This window comes from Eulemur rufifrons, chromosome 6 (genome assembly GCF_041146395.1).
Source record: "Eulemur rufifrons isolate Redbay chromosome 6, OSU_ERuf_1, whole genome shotgun sequence".
Classification (NCBI taxonomy): domain Eukaryota; kingdom Metazoa; phylum Chordata; class Mammalia; order Primates; family Lemuridae; genus Eulemur; species Eulemur rufifrons.
The window spans coordinates 82,589,433-82,601,776 of record NC_090988.1 but is presented as its reverse complement, the minus strand read 5'-3'; the positions used below and the strand labels follow the sequence as shown (position 1 = coordinate 82,601,776).

Here is a 12,344-nt window from a genome sequence, read left to right as displayed (position 1 = left end):
TGTTCCTTCCCCAAATCATGAAGAGCCTGACTCTCGCTATCACTGGAGAGTCTTACCTCAGGGGATGGCCAACAGCCCAACCATGTGTCAACTGTATGTGGCAGCAGCTGTAGCTCCCGTGCGCCACACCTTTCCTTCGATTAGGATTCTACATTACATGGATGATGATCTTCTTTGTCATTCCGACCCTTCATATCTTCACCGTGCTTATGCCACTTTGTGTGCTCATTTCTCTTCCTACGGGCTGCACTTAGCACCCGAAAAGGTTCAGGAAGGTGATATAGGGGAGTTTTTGGGGGCCCATATAAGCCCCTTGTCCATTCGTCCTCAAAAAATTACTATTCGGGTAGATGGTCTTCACACCCTAAATGATTTCCAAAAGTTACTAGGTGACATCAATTGGCTTCGCCCTTATCTTCGCCTGTCCACAGCACAGTTGATCCCTTTGTTCCGGGTGCTGGAGGGTGATTCAGACATATTGTCCCCTCGCGTTCTGACTCCTGACGCACGACAGGCCCTTCGGCTGGTCGAGGAGGCGATACAGCACGCCCAGTTGGTTTGGATCCAGCCTGATCAGCCTTTTTCTCTTTGCCTTTTGCCCTCTTTGGAGACACCTACTGCAGTTCTTTGGCAGGAGGGCCCTCTGCTCTGGATTCACGCGCATACCTCTCCGCGACGGGCCATTGAGCACTATCCTACCGCGGTTGCTGATCTCGCGTTGTCTGCGCTTAAACTCTCCTTAACTCATTTTGGGGCCCATCCTTCTGTTCTCCATTGCCCCTATACTAGAGCTCAAGTACAGATTCTCTGTGCCTCGGTAGACAGTTGGGCAGTCCTTCGATGCTCTTTTTCTGGTGTTATAGACAATCATTTCCCCAAGCACCCTCTTCTTCAGTTTGCTCTGCGACATCAGATTATCTTCCCCCGTGTCACGTCTTCTGACCCTCTTCCCAATGCTACTACAGTTTATACTGATGGGTCCTCTAATAGTACGGGTAGTTATGTTGTCAATGGCCAGGCCTTCACCGCTTCTTTTCCTTACTCTTCCCCTCAGCATGTGGAATGTGCCATCGTTGAGTTGGTCCTCCGTACTTTCCCAGGACCACTCAACATTGTCTCTGATTCTGTCTATGTCGTTCAGGCTGTTCGGTTGTTGGAGGTGTCTCACGCCTTGAACCCACGGAGCACGGTATTCTCTTTATTCTGTGCTGTCCGGGCAGCCATCCACTCGCGCAGTGCGAGGTTCTTTATCACTCATATTCGGGCCCACTCGCTCTTGCCTGGACCTATGGCTGCCGGCAATGCCCTGGCGGATCGGGCCACGAAATTATGTTGGCTTGCTTCTCCTTTGGAAAGTGCCCGCAACTTCCATTCGTTGTACCATGTCCCAGCTTGTACTTTACGCCTTAAATTTGGTCTCCCCCGCGCCTCTGCACGGGAAGTGGTCCTCCAGTGTGCGGACTGTGCACCTTTCCGCTCACAACCTTCCGTGGGCGTCAACCCGCGGGGCCTTCGGCCTCTCCAGGTGTGGCAGATGGACGTCACTCACATTCCCATGTTTGGTAAGTTGTCTTATGTTCATGTGTCCGTAGACACCTGTTCTGGGGTTATCCACGCCACTCCTTTAGCTGGAGAGCGCGCCTGTCATGTCGTCACGCACTGTCTAGAAGCATGGGCTGCCTGGGGCAAGCCTGAGGTCCTTAAGACTGATAACAGCCCGGCCTATACTTCCCGGGCCTTTCAACAATTTTGCCGCCGTCTCGGCGTTACCCATCGCACTGGCTTGCCCTATAACCCCCAGGCCCAGGGCATTGTAGAACGCGCCCATGGCACAATCAAAGTCTACTTACAAAAACAAAAGGGGGAGGCTGGGGCTTTGGGCGGTGGCAGGTCTCCCAAATCTGCCCTATCTCTTACTCTATATACTTTAAATTTTTTGCTGCTGGATGACCGTGGTCGCTCGGCGGCAGATCGCCATGTGGATCCTGGCCCCCCCCTTTCCGAGCGGGTGATGTGGAAAGATGTGCTTTGTAATCAATGGAAAGGACCGGATCTGATTCTCAGCAGATCCAGGGGACCTGTTTGTGTTTTTCCACAGGACGCCCCGGACCCTATCTGGGTTCCGACACGCCTCACGCGATGCCTCAGTCATCCTGCTGCTTCCTCGCCGGCTCCTGACGACGATGCTGTTGTGGCGGATTCTGCTTTCCCTGACCATGACCCTCCTCGCCCTGGGAGTGCTGTCCAGGGCGAAACGTCGTTGGGCCATCCTGCCTGTATTCCCGAGACCCCTGCCGGTGTCTCATGATTCGCAGATATTCCCCCGGTTCTTTATTACCAATGCTTCCCTAGGACTTCCCTACCTCCCGTGGTCCAACGAGTCTGGAGCGGTTCCCAGCAATGAATCCTATATCCTTGCTGGGTCCTTGTGCTTTACTACCATTATCCCGACTAACGGCAACCTGTCCTGTATACTTCTTGCCAACCAGACGGGTGCTTGGGTGGACCGGCCGCGTCCCCGCAACGGGACCTTTGCTAATGGGACTTTTGTGACAGGGATGTGGCCTGCGTTACACAAAACTGTGAACATTTGAGACCGCTGCGTCAGGCGCTCAGTTTTCCAACGTGACCTTCGGTCCCACGCCTGTTTGTCTCTGGCCTCCATTCATCTGGATTGTGGCCCGCCTGGAAAACCATACGGCCACCCTTAACTGCTCAACCGTAAACTGCACGTATACACGTTGCTGGAATGCCTCAGAACACAGGATGGCCGTGGTTGCACGCATGCCCCGGTACGTCCCCTGGCCGGTTGACGCACCGGATTCGTTGGTTCTCTTTCGACATCGTAGGGACTTTGGCGTGACAGCTCTTGTCTTTGCTATTGCAGCGGCCTCCGCTGCGGCCCTTACTGCCGCTTCGATCGCGGCGGCGGGCGCCGTACAAACGGCACAGGTCCTAAATAACCTGTCAGCAACGGTAGCAACTGCCTTGGACACACAAAGCTCTATCAACTCACACCTGGCGGGAGGGATTATGCTCCTAAATCAACGTGTGGACTTGGTTCAAGAACAGGTGGACAGTTTGGTACAGCTCGCCCAGCTTGGTTGCGAGCGACGACTGCCGGGATTGTGTATTACTTCGATCCCATATTCTAACCTTTCCCAGGCGGCCAATCTCTCTAAAGAGCTTTCTCGGCTGTTACAGGGCTCTTGGTCTGCCAATTTCTCCAAGCTAGCCACTCAGTTACAACTAGAAATCACCCATATTAATTCTACCTGGTTAGATCCTATGCTTACTGATGGCCTCCTCCCCACCTTTTGTCGCTTCTACACGGGGTTCGGGAATGGGCAGGTCTTGGATCCCTGGGCCTGCTGGGATGTCTTGCTTTTTGGCCTCGTGTTCTGGATGCTCATGCGTGTCCGTTGGCAGCAACAAAGGGATCGAGTGGTCATGGCTCAAGCCTTTGCTGCCCTTCATGAGGGCTCTTCTCCTGGAGTGTGGATAAGCATGTTACATACGGACGGCAACTACCGCTTTTCCCCTTGACAGCATGGCGTGGCCCTTGCACCCCGAGGGCTTGTCCCCATTGCACCGGGAAGGGCGCGCGACCCCTGTTTTGTGGTCAGCCCTTGCACCTTCATGAGCTCTCGCTCATTGCACTGAAGAGTGGTGACCATACGCCCCTTGGTGAACTGTGACCCTAGATCCGGACTGGGGCTTCCGTTCACCATGAGGCAAAAACAAAAGGGGGAGCTGTGGGGAGCGGTCTAGGCCTCCTAGTGTATCCGCCCAGGACATGCATAGTCAGGCCCTCCACCTATCCCTGTGGGACACGCTTGTGGGACACTCCTATCCGGGGCTATAAAAGCAGCTTGCATTTCCTGTTCGAGGTCTCTCGCCATGTAACTGTTGTAGGTGCCTCATTAAACTACTGTTGGAAGAACTCCAACTGGTCGTGTCGTACTTGCTGGCAACTGCAGCGCGACAATTGGGCATTTCTCCATATGTTTATTGGCCATTGTCTATCTCCATTTGCAAAGCTTCTGTTTATGTCATTTTCCCACTTTTTAATGGGGCTGTTTAGTGTTTTCTTGCTTATTTGCTTGAGTTTTTTGTTGATTCTGGTTACCAGCCCTTTATCAAATGTATAGCATTCAAATATATTCCCCCATTTTGTAGATTGTCCATTTGTTCTATTTATTGTTTCCTTGGCTGTGCAGATGCTTTTTAATTTGATCAGGTCCAATTTATTGATTTTTGTTGTTGTTATGAAGAAGACAAGCTTTAGGAGGGACCCTGAAGCTCCCAGGGAGTTGCTTGATCTCTACTCCCGCTAAGGTGCGGGGAGGAGTAAGACAGATCATGGATAGATTATGAGAGCCTGAAAGGCTTTGCAAAGCCTCGCCAGGGCTCCAGAGTTTGCTTTTCTGGCCACTAGGGGGAGCTGCTGGTATGAAGTTCAGCACGGTATCTCCAAGCCAGGAAGGCTGTTCCTGAGGGAGGGGCTTAAATTCTTGAGTACTAAGGCCCAAGGCCAGACTCTTTCTGCCCTTGTCCACTAGTGCAGTTTTTCTGCGGGATGGGGTGAGTGCCCTGACTATTTGCTATTCCCTGGAACCTCACAACACTCTCCCATCAGATTATTCCACATTAGGTCCCTTATCACCTGAGACTGGCTATTGAATGACCCCTTAGTCCATGTGTCTGACACACTACTGTGCATCTCTGTGGAACACTGGCAGGTAGGGGGTTCCCTAATTGTGCATCTTGATCCACCACAAGACCCCAAGGGGAGAGATGTAGGTCTCCCTATCTGCAGGAGCCTCAGCCAGGGGTATACTCCTCCTGGGGAGAAGAGGCCACTCATGAATTTCTTGGTTCAAGTTTCATTCCCTATTGTAAAGAGTGGGGGGAGGGGCCGCTGCTCCCATTCAGCCAGCAGCATGAGGCATTCAGTTGTCATGGGAACCAGGGGCTAGGCTAGTTCACTCCAATGGCCACGCCCCTATCCATTATGGCAGTTCTCCAGTGGTGGGGGAGGGTTCGGCGCACTCACAGATCCCCATTCCTCAGCACCTCTCCACGCTCTCCTTTTGGATGTCTGCCAGGGCTTTCTTGCCACCCGAGTTCAGGACCAAGACTTCTCCCCTCTTTCTCCCTGCACCGCTCTCATATCCATGGGGCACCAGGTCTGGCCCACTTGTTTAAGCCACCAGTGGACAATTCCACTCATAAGTAACATTTGGCTGACTGTGGCCCCTTTGGAATCCTGAATATTTCATGACTTCTTTCCAAAACATCTTAAAACTCTTTACAGAGAGTAAAAGTTGGATCTGGGACCTCCTCCCTGTCAAGAGTTTTCATCATGAGATGCAAAATTATCCACATCCTTAATTTTTATATTATTCATAAATTCTGAATAGATTGCAGTTATATGTCTCTTTTCACCTTTGTTATTTTTGTCTGCATCAATATTACATGTTCCTTGTCAGGAGCTTGGTTTGCCTTTGTTCTGTAAAGGACCATACATACATATGCAAATTTTATGTCTTACACAACAATATTTAGTGATAGAGCACTATCTTTAAAATAAAATACTTGATTGGGTGAATGGAATAAAGAAGATGACTGACAATTACATTGCACATTCAAGGACTAGCCAGAAAAATAACAGTATACCTTGTTTCAAAATGATATAAAGGAAGGAAAGAACTGAATAATTTTTGATCTGAGTCTAGAATTTCTGTTCATGTATTCAGTGACTTCTATTTTTACCCATTTTATTTATAATTCATTGTGTAAATTATTTTAATGAAACAAGTATAATATTTCATATTTCTATAATTATCAACACTGTCAAATATTTACAAATAATAGTTCATTACTTACAGATGTAAAATAATTTCTGTCTTGGTAAAGTATTTTTTATTCTGGTTACTCAGCAGAAAGGGAAACATACAGATAGATTTGTATAGAGGGAAAAAACTATGCATGCGAATCTATAAGACAGGTGACCAATACATAAAAGTAACTCAGTTTTCTTAAGAAATGGAAAATATGAAGGACAAGTATTTTAATATTGGTGTGTGAGAATTGTTGTACTTGGAAAATATACTTACATAATTCAAATAAAAAAAGAAAATGTGATCTCCAAACTTAACTAGACAGGGAAATAAAAATGTAAGATGTAATATTTCTATAACTCAATAAAGATATGTAAAAAATAATGTCTTCTTAAATTTGCATGACAATTTTTGTATATTTACAAAACAATCCCATATATATTAGCTCATATGATGCTAAGAATATATTTTCAAAGTAGCCCAACAAATCACTGTTCTCATGTTGCCAATGAGAAAAATATAGTTTAGGGAGGTTGTGACTTGCCCAAGGCAACAATCAGTAGTGGAGTTAAGACTTGAATTTGGATTTTCTGACCCGTGGCCCATGCACTATATGCTTTGTTTCAACTGCCAGCTCTGATTGATTGGCACCGACACTTGCAATGCTGTGTGCAAAGGATTTTAGATCCTCTTTGTAGTCATCGGGAAAGGGTATTGTGATTAATACAGATGTGACCATAGACTTAGTTTAAATGGCAGCATAAGCATTATGAATTTTCTACTGTTTTACTACATTTCCTCAGTTCAGCTTGAAAACTACTGTAGTGAAATATCTCTGAAGCAACATTGTCTATCCTTACATGTGCATTTCTCACGCCATTTTCTTATATTTCCATTAATACTAATCAGGCTAATCAGCTTGATTTGTTGTCAATATGCTAAGTCACCAAGTTGAGCCTCCTTATCACTTCTAACTATAACAGACCTGCCCTTTTCTGCAGACTCAGTTTGTATCCTACCTTCCCATGAAGCACTTTCCATCTTTCCTTTATACATTCAATTATCTTTCCTTCTCCTGGTTTCTATTCTTTCTCTGACAATCTTAGCATTCCCATTCTCTTTTGCTATTCTTTGTACATGTAACTTTTGTCCTGCCAATTATCCTGAACCACCTTAAGGGCAATTTTGTATTTCTGGGTTCTCTGCAATAGCCAGAACAGTGGTGAGATTATCACTGCTGACAAGTAATCAACTACTTGAAACCATTGAAGAGAGATTGATTTTACAAACAATCTCAATAGCTAATTGCTTAACACAATTAAGTTTTCCTTCTTGCTCACATAAATACACAGTCATGTTCAAGCAAGAGAGCACCGTTCCATGCAGCCATTCAGAAACGAGATTCTTTCCAAAAAGTGGCTTTGGGTTCTTTCAGTGTTCTGGAGTACTATACTAAATTTTCTGTATGTATTTGTTGCTGACTCCCAAGCACACCATCTATCCCTCTTTTTTGTTTGTTGTTTGTTTTTTATTTTTGTTTTATAAACTGAAATTTATAGGCTGAGGATGTCTTCCCATGCCATATATTTCAAATGGGTTGGTGATCAGAGTAGCTGGGATTTTTGTCCCAGCCCTGAATGAAGATGACTTCCTCAGAAGTCCCTGTCTTTTGACAAAGTGATTAATTTAGAATGATAAGATTTCTCCTCAGGATTATTTTCCCCCCAGCGCTGAACCGATAATGTCAGGGTGAGTTGGAGAGTTGTTGTCCTGGCTCTTTGGCTCCTGGCTTGGAAGAATCACAAGCCGGGCCAGGGCGACAGAGTGATGATAGACATGGAGCATTCCCCAAGAGGTATCATTTATGTAGCTATGGTCCCATTTGATGGATTTTGTATTGTTGCCTTGAAAGGTTTTTCAAGAAGAGGTTGTGCAGCATTGCATTTTTTGCAACACTGACATGAAGCAGTATAAATCTCTGAATGTTTATTTAGGCATTTGAATCCATACTTTAGCTATTTGGCAGAGCATCTAGAGAAGTCTGATGTTTGAAGCAAAGCTGGTAAAAAGGCAAAGGTGCAAGGTCCGAGCAAAAAGAGCTGTGTTAGAACCCCTGCATCAATTCCAGATGTGCGGCTCCAGAAATGTAGTTTATGTCCTGTGCCTTAGTTTCCTCGTCTTTAAATTCAAATATTAATTTTATTTCTATATAAAGTTCTCATGAAGATTAAATGAAATGATACACATGAATTCTTAACAGAGTGTCTAGTACACTGATAATTATTTCTGAAGAGTAATCATGTTGCTGATGATGAATAATGTCATTGTAAATAGCTGGGAAAATAAAATTAATATCTAATTTAGTAATAGTGTGTGTTTAGACAATACTGCCAATAATTAAATACACAGAGCAGAGGCTCATGTATTAGTTCTATAATAAAGCATAACCCTTTATTTCTAGCAAGGAATAATTTAGAAGCATGAATACAGTATTAAGACTCAGGAATAAAGGATTCTATTTCCAGATTTGCTGGTATCTTTGTGACCTTGGGCATGGCCTGTTACTTTTGTGACCAGGATTCAATTTCCTCTTCTATAAACATGAACTAGGTAGACCCTAAAGTTCATTTAGAGAAAATATTCTGGAAACCTGGTCAATTTTGAATTTTGAATTTAGTATTCAGAAAAAATACCAGCCATCCTCGTCTGTATTCAGAAGAGAAGAATAAGAATGAATGCATGGTTTAAAGGAGTTAAGGCCCCTCCCTCTGACTTTGTCAGCCGATTGGCTCTGGTTTGGTTCAGATGCTGCTTGATGTATAGCCAAGGCAATAAAAGAACTCCATGAAAGAAACTGCAGATTTTCCAAGGGCTGTTGCTGAGTGCCCCAGTTATTTCCAAATCTATTATACTGAGAGAAATAAAGCATTAAAATGGACAACTTCTTATCCAGTGGTTCTCAAAAATGAAAATGTGGAAGCTTTAGAAAGGCCTCAGGCTCTTCTGTTCCACAGATTAAATTCTGAAAATTAATGTGGAGCCAACACAATGCGAGGGTAGTGGTGGTGTGGAGGCTTAAGGGCAATGCCAGCAGCATCCCTGTAATCTGCTGCCAAGAGATCTGCACAAGGGATCTTCTAGCCCTGGGAAGGTCTTGAACTGAAATCCTGCCTAAATGGAAGTAAGACTTCGATAGAAATGGAAGGACTAAGCTCTATGGATTCAGAAAGTAACCCTCTGTGGCCTTGTTTGCTCTAGACAGGTACATTGTGCTCTCATACATGGCACAGGCAACCAGCAGGCTCCTGGTGTTTCCATCATGAGCCAAGAGCTAATCCAAAACTCTGAGTCTGTTTTATTATTGTGTGTACGTGTGTGTATGTATGTGTGTGTGTGTTAAAGCTGAATATTCCACTCATTTCCATTTTAATGCATTACTGAGTCATCTTACTGGTGACTTATTATTTAATTTTGTATTACATTGGTAAGACGAAAGTACTTCATTGCTAAAAATTTACCAAATCTTGCACTTTGGTTCTACCACAAGTTCTAACTTCATTGGAAGATTGAATGGTATAGGCACAAATGCAAGTGTGTCGAAATCATGCCGCTCAAGAGGACGGGGGTTTTGAAATTAGGGTCATCAATACCGTTTCATAGTCATAGGTTTTAGCTGTGGTTCCCCTCCTTTTAATTGATATATATTTTTTAAATGCTTTCAGGTTTGCCCTTTTGTAACTTGTGCTGTCATTATTTTTGTTGTTATTTTGTTCTTATTTATCCCTCTGTCATCTCACACTTCCTTTTTTCCTAAAGATAGAGACAGATGTAGGTGAGCTATGGAGTCTTTTGTCTCACTTAAGTGGGTCTAAATTTTCTCAAGTTTCAGAACCACTACATCTGAGTGATATTCATATGCTCAGTGCCCTTCCCCAGCCAGGCTTACATGTTTTTCAAAATGCCACTGGGAGAAAATGTCTTCCTGAAACCCCACTGGGATAATTTTTGAAATAAAACCATAATGTGGTTGCACTGCATTACAAGCCTCTTTGGGTTGGTTGGTTCAGTTATTATTGGTGCATAACGATGTACCCTAAACTCAATGCCATAAACAACAATTATTTTGTTATGCTCAGTGATTCTGGGGATCCAGACTTCAGAAAGGATACAGAAACATTGCTGCCACTCATTATAATGTTTGAGAAAACCTGAATTCTGGAGGTAACTTGACACCTGAAAACACCAAAATCATCTGAAAGCTCATTTGCTTACAAGTCTAATAGATTGTGTTAGATTCTTTAATCTCTAAACTTCATTTTTCTCTTCAGTAATCCAGGGATAATTTTAGTACTGGATTCACAGGTTTGATATGAATTTTATAATTTTTGTATATATGAATGTAAGTAGGCAGGTAGGAAGGTATGTGTGTCTGTCCCTCTATGAAATTATCCGAACTAGTTAGACAAGAATTTTATTTTATTCCCATAGGTCACCATCAAATATCATGGCACATAGAAGGTGCTCTTTGAAAATTCCACATGAAAGAATGTAGAGAAAGTTCTTATCAATGGGCCTAGTATAAAGTAAAAGCTCAAAATATGTTTTGGTGTGAAAAAAATATATTTTCTAGACTCCATGTAGTAGTGAATAATGGTTTTGAGCACAAACACAGAAAATATGCCATCTAAATTCTTTTTTTTTTTTAAGAGGGTGAATGCAGTGCCACTACCACAAATTATGCAGTCGAGTTTGGGGAAATCAGAGAGTTCCGCACATCCGGAGTGCAATGGCTCAGTCTCACCCTGGAAAAACCATCTTTATGATCATGTTATCTCCCCTGACAGGTAAGCATACTACCTAAGTTCTAATGCCATCTCCATTGTTTGCAAGCAGTGGACCTGGCCTCAGTTTTCTTGTATGTAAAATAGAAATGATTTAAAAAGAGAATTCCTATTTCTTGGGGTTGTCGTGAGGTTTAAATGCATGACATGTGTTGACATCGAATAAACTGAACTGCCAGACCAGATTTGGAACCAATGATAGATATCTCACAGAGGGCCCTTGTGTCGCAGATCAGGGATTAGGAAATGGGTTTCCATGTGACAAGCACTAAATCATGGGAACCCCAGAGACCAAGCAAGATAGGGCTGTATCATAACCCAATAGATTATAAGCCAAATGTTTAAAATATATGCTTCTCTACTCTTTACACATATTTATCTTAAATTTCCCCTTAGTACTTTATTTAGGGACTCTTTTTAAAGACATGACTCCCTTAGCTCTGTTCTTAAAAATAAAAAAGAGGTTTTTCAAATGTTAAAAGTGAAAATGCCCCCAATACTTCCTCCCTTGTATTCTGTTTGTATTAAGCATGTTGTGATAATCAGAAGAAAGCCCCAAGAAGTGAAAACCCAGGCAGAACAGAACTGGAAGTAAATACATCTGCTACTGATCTCCATTTGAAAATTCTTTTTCAGTGTTAACCTTGAAAATTCTGAGTTCAATTCTTTTAAGCTAGATGAAATTTCTTTCTAGCTCTGCACACTGAAGTGTCTGTCACCTTCCCACCATCGCTATAAAAACTGCTTTCTATGATGTAGTCAATTTTGGAGGTTGAGTTTAGATGGGGCATAAAGTAATCTAATTAAACTAATTGAAAATAAGATATAAAAGTCTTAACCTTCCCAGAGACATTTCACTTTCAAATGAGGTAGTTTATTAAAAGCAATGAATCTTTAGTTGATGAAATGTCAGGCTGTATAATAAAAGAAAACTGGAGAAATTAACATTTATTGAGAGTCCACTATGTATAAGGATTTTGCATATAACTACCCTTAAAGTAGGAATATATATTAATTAATGCTTTCTATACCTTAATAAATATATATTTTTATTTGAAAAATTATATTTGAAAGACTCAGAGAGTTAACACATTTGTCTAAGTTATATAACTAATATTGCAAAGAACTTGGAACTGAATCCTCATTTACACAAGGGACCGCTCTAGTATGATGTAACGATTGTCATAGTACCAGATACTTGTTCTTTATTCTGAGCCCCTAAATAATGGATTGGAACAATATCAAGTAAAAATTGCATATATATAAATTCTTTATATAAGAATATATTTTGATTGATAAAGGCATAATATCAGTTTCACAAATATAATGAGGTTTGTAGAATTTTTAATAATATAAGTATGCCAAACAGATGGAAAATAGAGCCATTTTCATTGGTTCATAGAATAAGGTCCATTTTGTTGGCCTTCTTGTCATGAGTAGGTCTCTTTCTATTTATTTTTTAAAATTATTTTTTGGAGGTGAGTACAAGTTGCTAACTAGTAGTGGCAACTACTGGTTAGTAGTAACTAGTAGATGTATCTTCTTATCTCTGGAAACCTGTTGCCATCCAAATATTCTGTAAATGTATGACAAAGCATGTATGGTATGTTCATTCTCAGAAGTTTTTGAAGATATCTTTGCATTATTGCCTTTGTTGTTA

General features: G+C 42.7%; 1 pseudogene; it reads right to left on the bottom strand.

Annotated features, from left to right (window-relative positions):
* Window positions 1–10,550: 10,550 nt before the first annotated feature.
* Window positions 10,551–10,695, bottom strand: LOC138385656 (U1 spliceosomal RNA; annotated as a pseudogene).
* Between the last annotated feature and the right edge of the window lie 1,649 nt (window positions 10,696–12,344).